A 12,237-nucleotide genomic window follows, 5' to 3' on the forward strand; every position below is an offset into this window, starting at 1 on the left:
CCGCATCCGCAGGTTTGGCTGAGTGCAGCTCCCAGTGGCCACATTTCGCTGCTCCAGGCCAATGGGAGCTGCTGGAAGCGGTGTGGGCCAAGGGACGTACTGGCTGCCACTTCCAGTGGCTCCAATTGGCCTGGAGCAACAAACTGCGGCATAGCCACTCTCTGACTGTTTCAAATACTTCACATGTCCACATCAAAATCATTACAAAACAAAGGATTACAAAAATAAAAGAAGGAAGAAGGGTTTTTTCTTCTTACCCACACTTTCCAGGACAGACCATCAGAATAGCTTGAGTGCCTTTTGGTCTCTCTCTATTTGGTGATAAGGCTACTGTTTATATACTCCCTTTATTTCCCATCACGCCTTGCTGTTAGTTAGCATTGCTAATTATGGTTTCCTCTGTGGACTACTCTTCTGGTTTTCAAACATGGACCGTTGTAACCACCAACAGCCAGCCTCATCCATCAGGCTGGGAGAGAGAGGTGGCTCCAAGCCATCCAGCTCATAGAATGCCAACTTTAGGCCCTAAAGCCAGCATCAGCAAAGTAGACCTCTCGGTCAATCCCTGTTTTGCCAAGACCACCTCTTTCCCTTCACAGGTAGCATTCTCGTCCCACTGGGATTCTTACAGACAAAGCTGAAAAAGGGTTTTACTGGCTCAGGAGGGTTCCCCTCAGAACTCAAAAGGGAGCATATACCCTGTTACACCATCTTATGGAAGTGTGACATCATTTATAACAAACCCAGAATTACAGACCAATAAGGAGCTCAAGGACCTGACACATGTATTAAAGATCCAATTCTATAAACATTGACATCAATGGAAGCCTTTCTATTGACTTCACTGGGAGCTGGACTGGCCCGTAATGTGTAGATAACGATTAAAATACAACAAAGTCTTCTTCCTGATATTCAAGCAGTATGGAAACTGTTTTATAATCTCTTGTGCTCAACTCCTAATGCTACTGTTAGCACAAATAATATCTATTTTTGTCAAAGTGGATATTACCAGCAATAGGCTTAGAAATGCCAGGTTTAATTAAAAAATGTCTATTTCAATTTCAGATTGGTTTACAAGGCCACAAATGGCTCGCACCAAGCGAGCATTCAGATTGCTGTGCTGAGAAAAATGGGCACAGTTTTCTGAGTTTTACTGTTTAATGCCAGTAGTTGATTAATTAGCAGCATTAGTTTAAATTTTGTTTAGAAAACTCTCCGGTGAATTTTCAGAGTCAAGTGACATTTTAGCTCCATAATTCCAATTGATTAAAGTGGGAGTCGTGTGGCTAAACCCTTGCATGCAGCTTTCAATATTACTTTTTCAAATACTGTGTCACCCTTGCACGTTGCGTGAAAACCAAAAACTATCTCTGTATTTAGTAGCATTTAACCTGTCACTACAGAGCTGCATGCTGCCTACCTATGTGTGGGGACCAGGAAGAGAGGACAGAGCCTCTTCCTTCCCTAGCACTCCTATACAAGAGTAAGAAAACTGCTGACAAAGCACTTTCCGACTTCTAGTCAACATGCCTGATAGTAACCCACTGACTTCCAGGTAGGCTGCATGACAAGGCCTCTACCCTAGCATTTTTAAGCAGCTATTACAGCAGGCAGTACATGCTGCTGATTGCTGTAGGACTCCTCCAAAGCTGCCTCTGCCATTTTGTCTGCCTCTCTTTTATGCAGGCTGAATCACTTGTGTAACCTCCTCTAAGATGCTAAAGAATTAGGCCTTAGTTTATTCAGATCATGAAAAACATGTACATAACTCACCATATAGCATGCATAAATTACACTAGAACTATGTATTTGTATTTACACTTCATAATGAATGGTCCTGTTTGCACGTTAGGTCATTCAGATAGCTCATCTCATGGCCAGTCCTGGGGGCTCTACTCCAGCTGTTTTGTGTAGCTTTGATGAGGATAGTGGAGGCTTGTAAAACAGATACCACCATAAAAGTGCTTTTTCATGACCAAAAGTACTTTGCTTATTCATAAGCATGGTGATCATTAAGATAGTTTCTTAATTTTTCTCTACATATTTAAATCAGTATGTAAGGAGGAGTAAGCCAGTGAATTATTGTAACTAGTGCAGAGACCGAGGTGACATATCTTCAGCCTGTGAACTAATAGCAATTGATAAGGAAATAAGTTGTGAAAAAAGTTAAACAAAAGTGAAAGAGAAAAAGTAACTGGCCAATAACTTACATTGTATTTACTCCAACCTAGAAGTGGATACAAGAGGTTCCTGGAGTGAAATCCAATACAATGCCAGTGCAGTGCAGGAAGATAAAAAGCTACATGTGCAAAGTAATTTAAAAAATAGAACGGAGAACCTAGGGCCACCTTCTCTGTGCACCTAAATTTCCTGAAGACTTGAATTTGAGGCATAAAAAGATGATCAGACCACCAGAATTTAATTGCTTTGTGTCTTCAGTTCTATAACAGATGCTCATTTTTCTATCATATCACTTTTTCATAGCTCTTCCACAGACTAGAAACTTGGCCTTAGGTCAAACTCAGTTGAGGAGAGTTTGATATTAGGCAAGCATACCCTAGCTATATAATATCTCACCTTTTCTCAGTATCTAAACCTTCTTGTAGGATAGCATGCAAACTTTGCATTCACTGTAGCAGCTGGTGCTGAGTTTAATTTTAGAATTCAATGTTAGGTCTCAGATAAAATAGATACATCTGAAACTTGAACAAGAGGTATTGGAAAGCTTAAAAAAAGAAAGGAAGAGAACTGTAAAACAAAATGCTAGACTCTTTGGTTTACTGACCATTAAGGTTTCTGGGAAAGATATAATTGTTGCAGTTTTCATGAATAAAAAGCAATTGTTTTTTATTGTTGTTATTGTTTTTTCTAACTTCTTCTTTAGGCTTTTGCTATTAATCAAGAGGCAATGACTACAGCAATTTTATGTTCTAAGGATGTGGTTTTATTCACTTTTCACGTTTTCCATTCTGTCCAATGTTTCTTCCTTACTAGAATCCATTCAATAGCCCTTCTTGATAGCCTAACCACAAAATAGAAGGGGCCAATGATGGTTGTTTAGGAGATGTTACTGATCAACTGCAGGAGGTTGACCATCACTTCTGGTTTTGTGATCAGGAATTCTGAGGCCAATTCCACTCACCTGTATTAATTTTATTCCAAATGTATCAGTACCTCTTCACATATCTCTATGTGAATGTGTGTGTACACTCTAGAGTTTATACATGCATATGTACCAACGAACCACAGCATGTCTGCCTTCTGTTTTACCGAGGTGACAACCAAAGTGGTACAATCTTGAATATCGTTCTATAATATCATAGGAATAATATCATAGCCCCAGATTGTTACTTTATTTTCCATAAATGTTACATTTTACTCTAATATCCAAATATATTCATTAAAAAGTTAACACTTGCCAACAATTATCACAGAGTGCCTATAATTATTTCCTATTCTAAGAAGAGAGGTAAGTGTAGCAACTCAGAAACCACTGTTTGGTGACTATTAGCAAATACTAACTTTTTAATATCTGCCACTGCACTCCCAGGTCTATATGACAAATCAATGTGGCTCGGAAGAACGCATTCCAGATACAGTTTGTTAATGGTTTGTAACTAGAGTAGATGTTTACCACATGTATGCAAGGAGAAGGATGCAGACACATCTTAAAGTGTTGTTCTGCAATAGTTCAAACAAGTGCTGGTTCTGCAATAGTTCAAACAACCTGCAGCAACCCTATGGGCTGCAAAACAATCCTTAGTGGATACTATATGATAAGCAAACAGCCGACTTGCCAGGCCAAAGGCTCCATTAGCAACACATGCAGAGAACTGGGTTTGCATGAAAAGCAGAAAGCTCTCCCTTGTGTTTTTCTCACTGGTAAACCACATTCTGACCAAAGGGCCAAGAAATTACTATTCAAAGTTGAAAATATGCATGTTAGAACACGGACAAAAGCTACTTAAGCAACTGGATTAGATCATTCAGAAGCATTTCAGTTTCTCAAAAGAGAAGAAACTTCCAAAGTTTTTTTTTTAAATCCAGCAACTGAATACTGAAACAATGTTAACATTGTAATACAAGTACTAAGTATCATTACCGTTATTGTTAGTTGAAGAAATACACAGGCCTTGGCTACACTTGCAGATGTACAGTGCTGTGAGTTAAGCCTGCCTTCGTACAGCTGAGTAGGTAAAGTGCTGCAGTCTGTCCACATTGGCAGCTGCCAGCGAACTGTTGTGGCCACATTTGCAGCGGCATTGGGAGTGGTGCATTATGGGTAGGTATCCCACAGAGCACCTCTTCCCATGATATCGAGTCGCATAATGCGTATGACACGAGATTGCTTGTGGTATTCACGGACATGCTCACCACCGTGGAACGCCGCTTTGGGGCTCGGGAAACAAGCACTGAGTGGTGAGATCACATCGTCTTGCAAGTCTGGGATGACGAGCAGTGGCTGCAGAACTTTCGGATGAGAAAAGCCACTTTCATGGGACTGTGTGAGGAGCTCGCCCCATCCTGCGGGGGAAGGGCACAAGATTGAGAGTTGCCCTGATGATGGAGAAGCAGGTGGCTATTGCAATCTGGAAGCTGGCAACTCCAGACAGCTACCAATCAGTCACGAACCAGTTTGGAATGGGAAAGTCGACCATTGGACTCGTGTTGATGCAAGTTTGCAGGGCCATTAATCACATCCTGCTCAGAAGAACTGTGACTCTGGGTAATGTGCAGGACATTGTGGATGGCTTTGCACAAATGGGTTTCCCTAACTGTGGAGGGGCGATAGATGGGATGCATATTCCTATTCTGGCACCACCCCACCTAGCCTCCGAGCACAATAATCGGAAGGGTATTTCTCTATGGTTCTCCAAGCGCTTGTGGATCACCATGGGCATTTCATTGACATTAACACAGGCTGGCCAGGAAAGGTGAATGACGCACGCATCCTTCGGAACGCTGCCCTGTTCAGGAAGCTGCAGGCTGGGACTTTTCTCCCAGAGCAGAAGATCACCGTAGGGGAAGTCGAAATGCACATTGTGATTCTTGGAGACCCCACTTACCCATTAATGCCATGGCTCATGAAACCCTATACAGGGAGCCTTGACGGCAGCAAGGAACGGTTCCACTACAGGCTGAGCCAGTACCAAATGACTGTGGAGTGTGCTTTTGGTTGTTTAAAGGAGCGCTGGCAATCTCTGTATGGGAAGCTGGACTTGGCCGAACACAGCATCCCTGCGATTATATCCGCGTGCTGTACCCTCCATAATATTTGTGAAGGGAAGGGTGAAATCTTCACTCAGTCATGGACCTCTGAGGTTCAACACCTGGAGGCTGAATTTGCACAGCCAGAGAGCAGGGCTATTAGAGGGGCCCAGCGCGGCACTGCAAGGATTAGGGATGCCTTGAGGGAGCAATTTGAGGCTGAAAACCACCAGTAATGTCTGGTGCCCTGCACGGGAGTGAAGCGCAATGGTTCCAGTGTTAGTAGGAATCTGTGTTTGCTAAGCTGACTTGCAGTGCCTGTTTCTTTCCTGGGCAAAGGTATCTTTTACTTTATGCAATAATAAAGAATGTTTTCAAAGACAAAAAAATCCATTTATTGAAAAGAAAATTAATTTATTGAAAAGAAACACAACTGCTTGGGAAACAGAAAGGGCAAGGGGGTGGGGAGGGGAATGGTTCAATCATAGATTTGCGTATGTCCTGTTCTCATACTCAGCCTTCCTGTCTGGAATGCTGTGCAATGAGTGCTGCACTTCAGGATGGCTATAATTCAGGATGGGGACTGAGTGCAGTGGGTAAGGATCATAGTTTTCAGGGCTGGGTGGTGAAGCTACAGGTGCTGGAGGCAGCTGCTGGCGATAGGAACCCGGATGTTGGGGAAAGTGAGTTGGAGGCGACGTGGGGGCACAAAGGAAAGCATTTGGGACAATGGCTGTGCGGGGGGCGCGGTAGTGCTCCATCTGCATGGCTACGAGCGCCTGAATAGAGTCCGCTTGGAGCTCCATGATGCTTATCAGCCGATCGGTGCTTTGCTGCCGGAGCTCCGTGCTTTGCCGCCAGTGCACTGCATTTTCCTGGCGGATCCTGCTTTCGCTCTCCCTCCACTCCTGCGCTTTTTGATTCTTTTTAAGAGATTGCTGCATCACTTCTTGCAGCATGAATTCTTTGCTTTTTTGTTGCCTCCTCCTGAGACTTTGCAGTCTCTCGGCTGGTGCTAACACGGACTGCTGAGATCTCAAGGTTGCATCTGTAAAGGCAAAATGCAACACTTAACAGAGGCAGCATTGTTTATGCCAGACAGAGTAATGATTCCCCCAAACTAAACGAGGGCACACACAATCTACACAATAGCATAATTTTTCCATCCCAAAGAGAGCACACATAACCCATGGGAGCCCCAAAATGGCGAGTAAGCACAGGGTCAGTGGGGACTGATTGTTTCACGGCTGTACTGTCCTCTGGGTTTCTGTGCCTTGGGGAGAGCCAACAGCTGCAGGGGGCACCTACACTGAACACTGTCCCAACATTTTCCACAGGAGTCCATCTTGGAAGATATCTCTCTGCTGAGAGTGACCTGGGAAACAAGGGAGAGTCTTCTACTGCAATGCGGCTTCTGCGCTAGCCCATATGCAGCTTGCCTGTGTGCAGCAATGGTCCACCCGCCCCTCGCGGCACAGTGGCAGGGACACGTTAGCCTTACTGGGACAAGGAACATAGTGGCTCTCCCAATAAACCTGCGCAAGCACATTGCCCACATTCTGGATGAGACTTTCGAAGAGATTACCGAGGCTGATTACCGCGATGTGATAGACCACATCAATGTGCTATTCCGCATCTAGGCATGCATGCAGCCCTAACCCTCCTTGCCTAAAGAGCCCGCACCGAAAAAATTCCTTCCCGAAAAAAAAGCCGCTTACCGGGAACCTGCTCTTCTGTTTGTCCTCCACCAAGTACCAGCCGCTGCGACTGGCTACCTTCCTCCTGGCTTGAGAAGAGCTCCTGGCTGCCTCCAGGGATTCAAGGGTGTCTCCCCCTCCCCCCCAGCACCCTTACTCCCGCTTTCCTCCTCCTCCTCCTCCCGCTCTGAAGTGTCCATGGTGGTGCTCAGAGTGGAGGTAGGGTCACCCCCAAGTATTGCGTCCGGCTCTTTGTAGAATCAGCAGGTCACGGAGGGAGCACCCGAGCAGCCGTTTGCCTTGCTGGCTTTGCGGTAGACCTTCCGCAGCTCCTTCACTTTAATCCTGCACTGCAGTGCATCCCAGTCATGGCCCCTTTCCCTTATACCCCTTGATATCTGGCAGAAGGTATCGTAATTCCTGCAGCTGGAGCACAGCTGGGACTGGACAGCTTCCTCCCCCAAACACTGATGTGGTCCAACAATTCTCCATTGCTCCATACTGGGGCTCGCCTGGCACGTGGAGGCATGGTCTCCTGGAAAGATTTGCTGAGAGCACTCCACACCTGGCTGAGCAAACAGGAAGGTGATTTTCAAAATTCCCAGAGAATTTAAAGGGCGGGTCTGACGGTTGGTCACCTGAGACCAGGGCTGTAGAGTTCAAACTGATGACCACAGTGGCTAGAATAGGCATTGTGGGATACTTCCGAATACTTCTGGAGGCCAATCAGAGTGCATTGGATGGCCACACTGGTGCTGCAGTGCACTAGCGGCGGCGCAACAAACTTTATTTCTCTGGGGGAGGTGGAGTACCGGCAGCGCTGTAGCCGCGGAGACACAGCGCTGTATGTGCCTTGCCAGTGTGGACGGGGAGTGAGGTACAGCGCTCTGGGCGGCTTTATTGAGCTGTAACTCGCAAGTGTAGCCAAGGCCACAGACAACACTGACATTGTCCTGAATGCGTGCTTCCCCCCTCACACATAAGGGATAACATCTGTCTTTACATTACTTTTCCTGGCTTTTGACCTGATTTAATATTAGTATTTAAAATTGGACTTTATACTTTGCTCGTTACACACCAGGATTGTATAGTTGTCTCTTCCAAGAAACTGGGCACCCTTCTTTTAGTACAAGCCTGAACAGCTTAAGACAGCTTATCTACAACAGGCAAGCTGCTCCATTTACACAGGATATCATAATTTTAACTCACTAGGCGAACATTAGTGAATTAGATAAAATATGTAAATGTCACTCTTCAAATCCCTGCAGTAACACAAATACAAACATAATTAATGAGGTATTTAAAAGTGACATTTATTTATGGAGAAAAAGTTTCAAAACCAATTATCATTTCTTTAGTTTGTTAAAAGTGGCAACATAAAAAAATAAAGACACCACAATAATAAACTCATCCTCTTAGAATACATCTTGCTTTTTTCAAGCACTGTTTAACAACAACTGTAAACAAATTTTTGTTTGGATGACTCCTGGAATAGTTATGAAGAACATTATCAACTCCTACAGGATACTTGACTGGTTTTATCCTTATAGGCTCCAATTCAGTAGTCTATCCCTATTCAGTACAGCACTTAAGTACGTGCTTAATTTTAGTCATGTGTTTACTTCTCATTGACTTCACTGGGACTGAAACATGTGCCCAAAGTTAAATATGTGCTTAAGTGATGTGCTAAACTGGGTTGGGCTTCAACTTATGCTTAAATGCTTTCCTGAATTGGGGCTGTTCATCAAGACATACAGGGCATGTACTTGTCCAGGATTTTACTCACATGCAGGCCTTGGAATGTACTTACTATCGTTGAATGAACAGTAGAAACATTTATTTGTGAATATTTGTTTGAAACTGAAAATGTATTTTAATTAAACCTTATTTGCGAACCTCTCGTTTGCTGTCTGTGAACATTTCAATACTTGAGCTTTACTTGTGAGAAGTCCATTTTAAACTTGAATGCTCAACTATTTGGCACAAGTGAATTTTGAAATGTATGTTTGAAAGCTGAACCGGTCATTATGAACTGTGCATTTTATTAATTATTATTATTATTTATAATGGAGGAGCACTTAGAAGCCTCAACCAAGTCAGGGCCCATTGAGCTAGGCACTGAACAAACTAATATGAAATGACAATCCTTGACCCCAAAAGCTTACAATCAAATCTAGAGTCTAAAATTCAACATCTCTGGGCAGTTACATAAGCCATAGGATACTGTTTCTTTTCCTTAACTGGATGACTTATATAACAAACCAATACAATAAACCTCACAATTAGCATTGTGTCAATTAGTTACAGAAATCATCCAATGAGATAAGAGAAACAAAACTGAGAATTGTAATTATCTTCAATTTGAAAATGATTGTCAGACAAAGTTTTATTTGATGAAGAAAGTAATTAATTTTGAATAATGAATACTGCACATTTGAGAATTTTGTGATGCATTCACAGACAATCTGCAAACAGAAAGGCAAAATTTACTGTATAATTTGTTATGAATTATTTGCTTATCTTCTCTAGCCCAAATACTTCATCTACAAGCTGCTATCCAGCACCAAAGATATTATCAAAAAAACTTTTGGTTGCTGTGGAGAGCCACAAAGCATATGTTCTATATTTGGGGAAGATTTTATTTGATGCTATTCTGATCTATGCAAACTGTTCCCATATACTTCAGTGATGTTTGCAATAAGCACAAGAATAGCTTAGATTTTGTAAAAGCTGTCAACAGCCATTTGCAAATGCCCTGTTTTCAGGTTGCATTACGCTTCCTTAAAATCAGTGAATGTTCTTCAGTAACAACTTTGGGTACCTAATGCTCAGAGTGAGCATGAATAGTTCTGATAGCTTTGTTGGTTTTAGTTTTTGGTTTTTTTGCCTTTTGCACTAAACATCTCATATGTGAAGACAGTGGAAAAGAAAACAGTGCAGGAATGTATAGCTCTTCTTGAGGTCTATCAGCATGTTTGATGGACTCCTTGAGTAACCTTGCAGAGTCATAACATGATTAGTCATGGAGCTAATGAATGTGAATTGTTTCACATACCACATTGCAGAACTGATTCTTCCAAACCAAATCCCTTCGAACATTAGGCATTCAGTTACCGTAAGACATTATTTGTACTTGCAATTGCTGCTATTCCTCATTTTTCTTCTTTGTTTATAAAGAGCATTTGCTTTTCTCACATAGCTTAACACAACAAAACAACAGCTTGTACCAACAAAAACAAAACTTTAAGAGGCAACCTCTAAGTTTGCTCACCCAATATTTGCATTTGTAAGAAACCTTTTGCATGTGAAAACATCGGACATAAATCCATAAATCAAAACAATTTAAATTTGACCTTAACTTTATGTTTAAATGTTCCCCGTTTGGAGGTGAAAAATCATACTAATATATTTAGACTTGTGTTCTTGACTTCTTAGGGGTTCTACAAAGCCGGTATAAGACCAACTGCAGTTCTGTACCACATTTAAAAACGAACCCTCAAGACTTAGGGCCAAATTCAGAGCTGTTGTAGGCAAGCAAAACCACTTTAGTAATTATTCCATAACTGCTGCTTACAATAGGTCTGATTTTGGCCCTAAGGGCTTAACAATAGCACATATCAAAATACACACTAATACTAGAACTAACCCTGCTCCTGCTAATATTAATTAGGGTAATAATGAAACTATCCATCAAAAATTATTCAGCAGAGTTGAACCCTGGCACTGACTCCAAATGTAAAAATTTACACTCCTTAACTCTGGGTCTTTAGCTGTTAGCAGGCAGGTATCGTAGGAGCAAATACAGTCTTTGTTGATTCACCGTGACACTAAACATTTCATAATATCTGCATGATAGTATCTCTACCACCTGCATTAGAACAATTTGCTACATAGCCTTAAAGCAGGTGTGAATGAGAATGTTCACTTACTCCTAAGTCTTGCCTATGTCTCACACAATCACAAATGTAGCTCCTTCTAGATTTTTTTAAAGTATTTTTTACCTATTGAGATCTGGGAAGAAATACTGGGCTTAAGCATTTAATGACAGGTTTCAGAGTAGCAGCCGTGTTAGTCTGTATTCGCAAAAAGAAAAGGAGTACTTGTGGCACCTTAGAGACTAACAAATTTATTTGAGCATAAGCTTTTGTGAGCTACAGCTCACGATGAAGTGAGCTGTAGCTCACGAAAGCTTATGCTCAAATAAATTTGTTAGTCTCTAAGATGCCACAAGTACTCCTTTTCTTTTTAAGCATTTAAGACACTTCTTCCATCCCAGGATATTCACCCTGTCTTTTGCCACTGCCATATCTAAGCACAGATGGATTTGACCCAGCGGCTTTTATCTCTGCTTGCATGCTAGTTCAGTTCCAAGCTCAGTTAACTTTAACAGTGCCTACAGATAACCTCCTTAAACACATTTTTGGCTCTGAGAAGTCAGGATTAGTGTTGCATAAGTGGGTCAATCTCCAGCTTCAGCAGCAATCAGAAGATTGTGACATATATTTGGACACAGAAAGTTCCCATGGTGCCATCAAGATTCTTGCTGAATAGAATGCGTGGGTATGGAAGCCAAATCTGTGATGCTCAGCAGGGCTGAAGCCTACATTTTATCCTTGTTATACTGGGCTTTTTGTTAGCAAGTTGTAGGACGTTTTCAGCTGATAAAATAAATGAGTATGCACCTTTTAAAAAATTTGGTTATTTAGTGCATCATTTTGCAATTACACTTTCTATTAAGTAATAACCTTTTTTAAAAAAAAAAAATAAAAAAGGTATGTATCTCCTCTGCACTGGTCTTTTCCCTTCATTCTATGTTTTGCCCCTTTTCTCTACTGTGACACTTCTGACTGACTTAGAAGCATCGTGTAGGGCATCATCCTTCCAGTCTGCCTTGATTTGAAAGTGGATGGACTTAAGATGAAGTCTTTCATGATAGCAGACCAATATAGGGGATAAGTAGAAGGATGATACATTTTATATCTATATAGTGGTCACCATTAATGAAAATTTTAAATGAGGGTAATTAACCATTGGAATATCTTAGCAAGGGATGTGGTGGATTCTCTATCACTTATAATCTTTAAATCAATCACTGAATGTCTTTCTAAAAGATATGTTTAGTTCAAACAGAATTTGAAGGCTTGATGCAGGAATTCCTCAGTGAAATAGTATGGCCTTTGTTATACAGGAGGTCAGACTAGATTGTTATAATGGTCCCTTCTGGCTTTTAGATCTATGAATTAACCTTTGCCAACGGTTATCACATAATAAGATCTCAGATTATCACAGGATAAGAGATATCTGCAATAATTCTGTTGTAATGACTGGCAAA

The 12,237-nt window shown here is 41.8% G+C and overlaps 1 protein-coding gene across 10 annotated transcripts in view; it reads right to left on the reverse strand.

Moving 5' to 3' along the window:
- The window catches only part of HHAT (hedgehog acyltransferase), a 311,133-nt gene that overhangs the window by 121,471 nt on the left and 177,425 nt on the right, over nucleotides 1–12,237 (reverse strand). The window lies entirely within an intron of this gene.

The sequence above is a fragment of the Dermochelys coriacea genome, chromosome 3 (genome assembly GCF_009764565.3).
Source record: "Dermochelys coriacea isolate rDerCor1 chromosome 3, rDerCor1.pri.v4, whole genome shotgun sequence".
Taxonomy (NCBI): Eukaryota; Metazoa; Chordata; order Testudines; family Dermochelyidae; genus Dermochelys; species Dermochelys coriacea.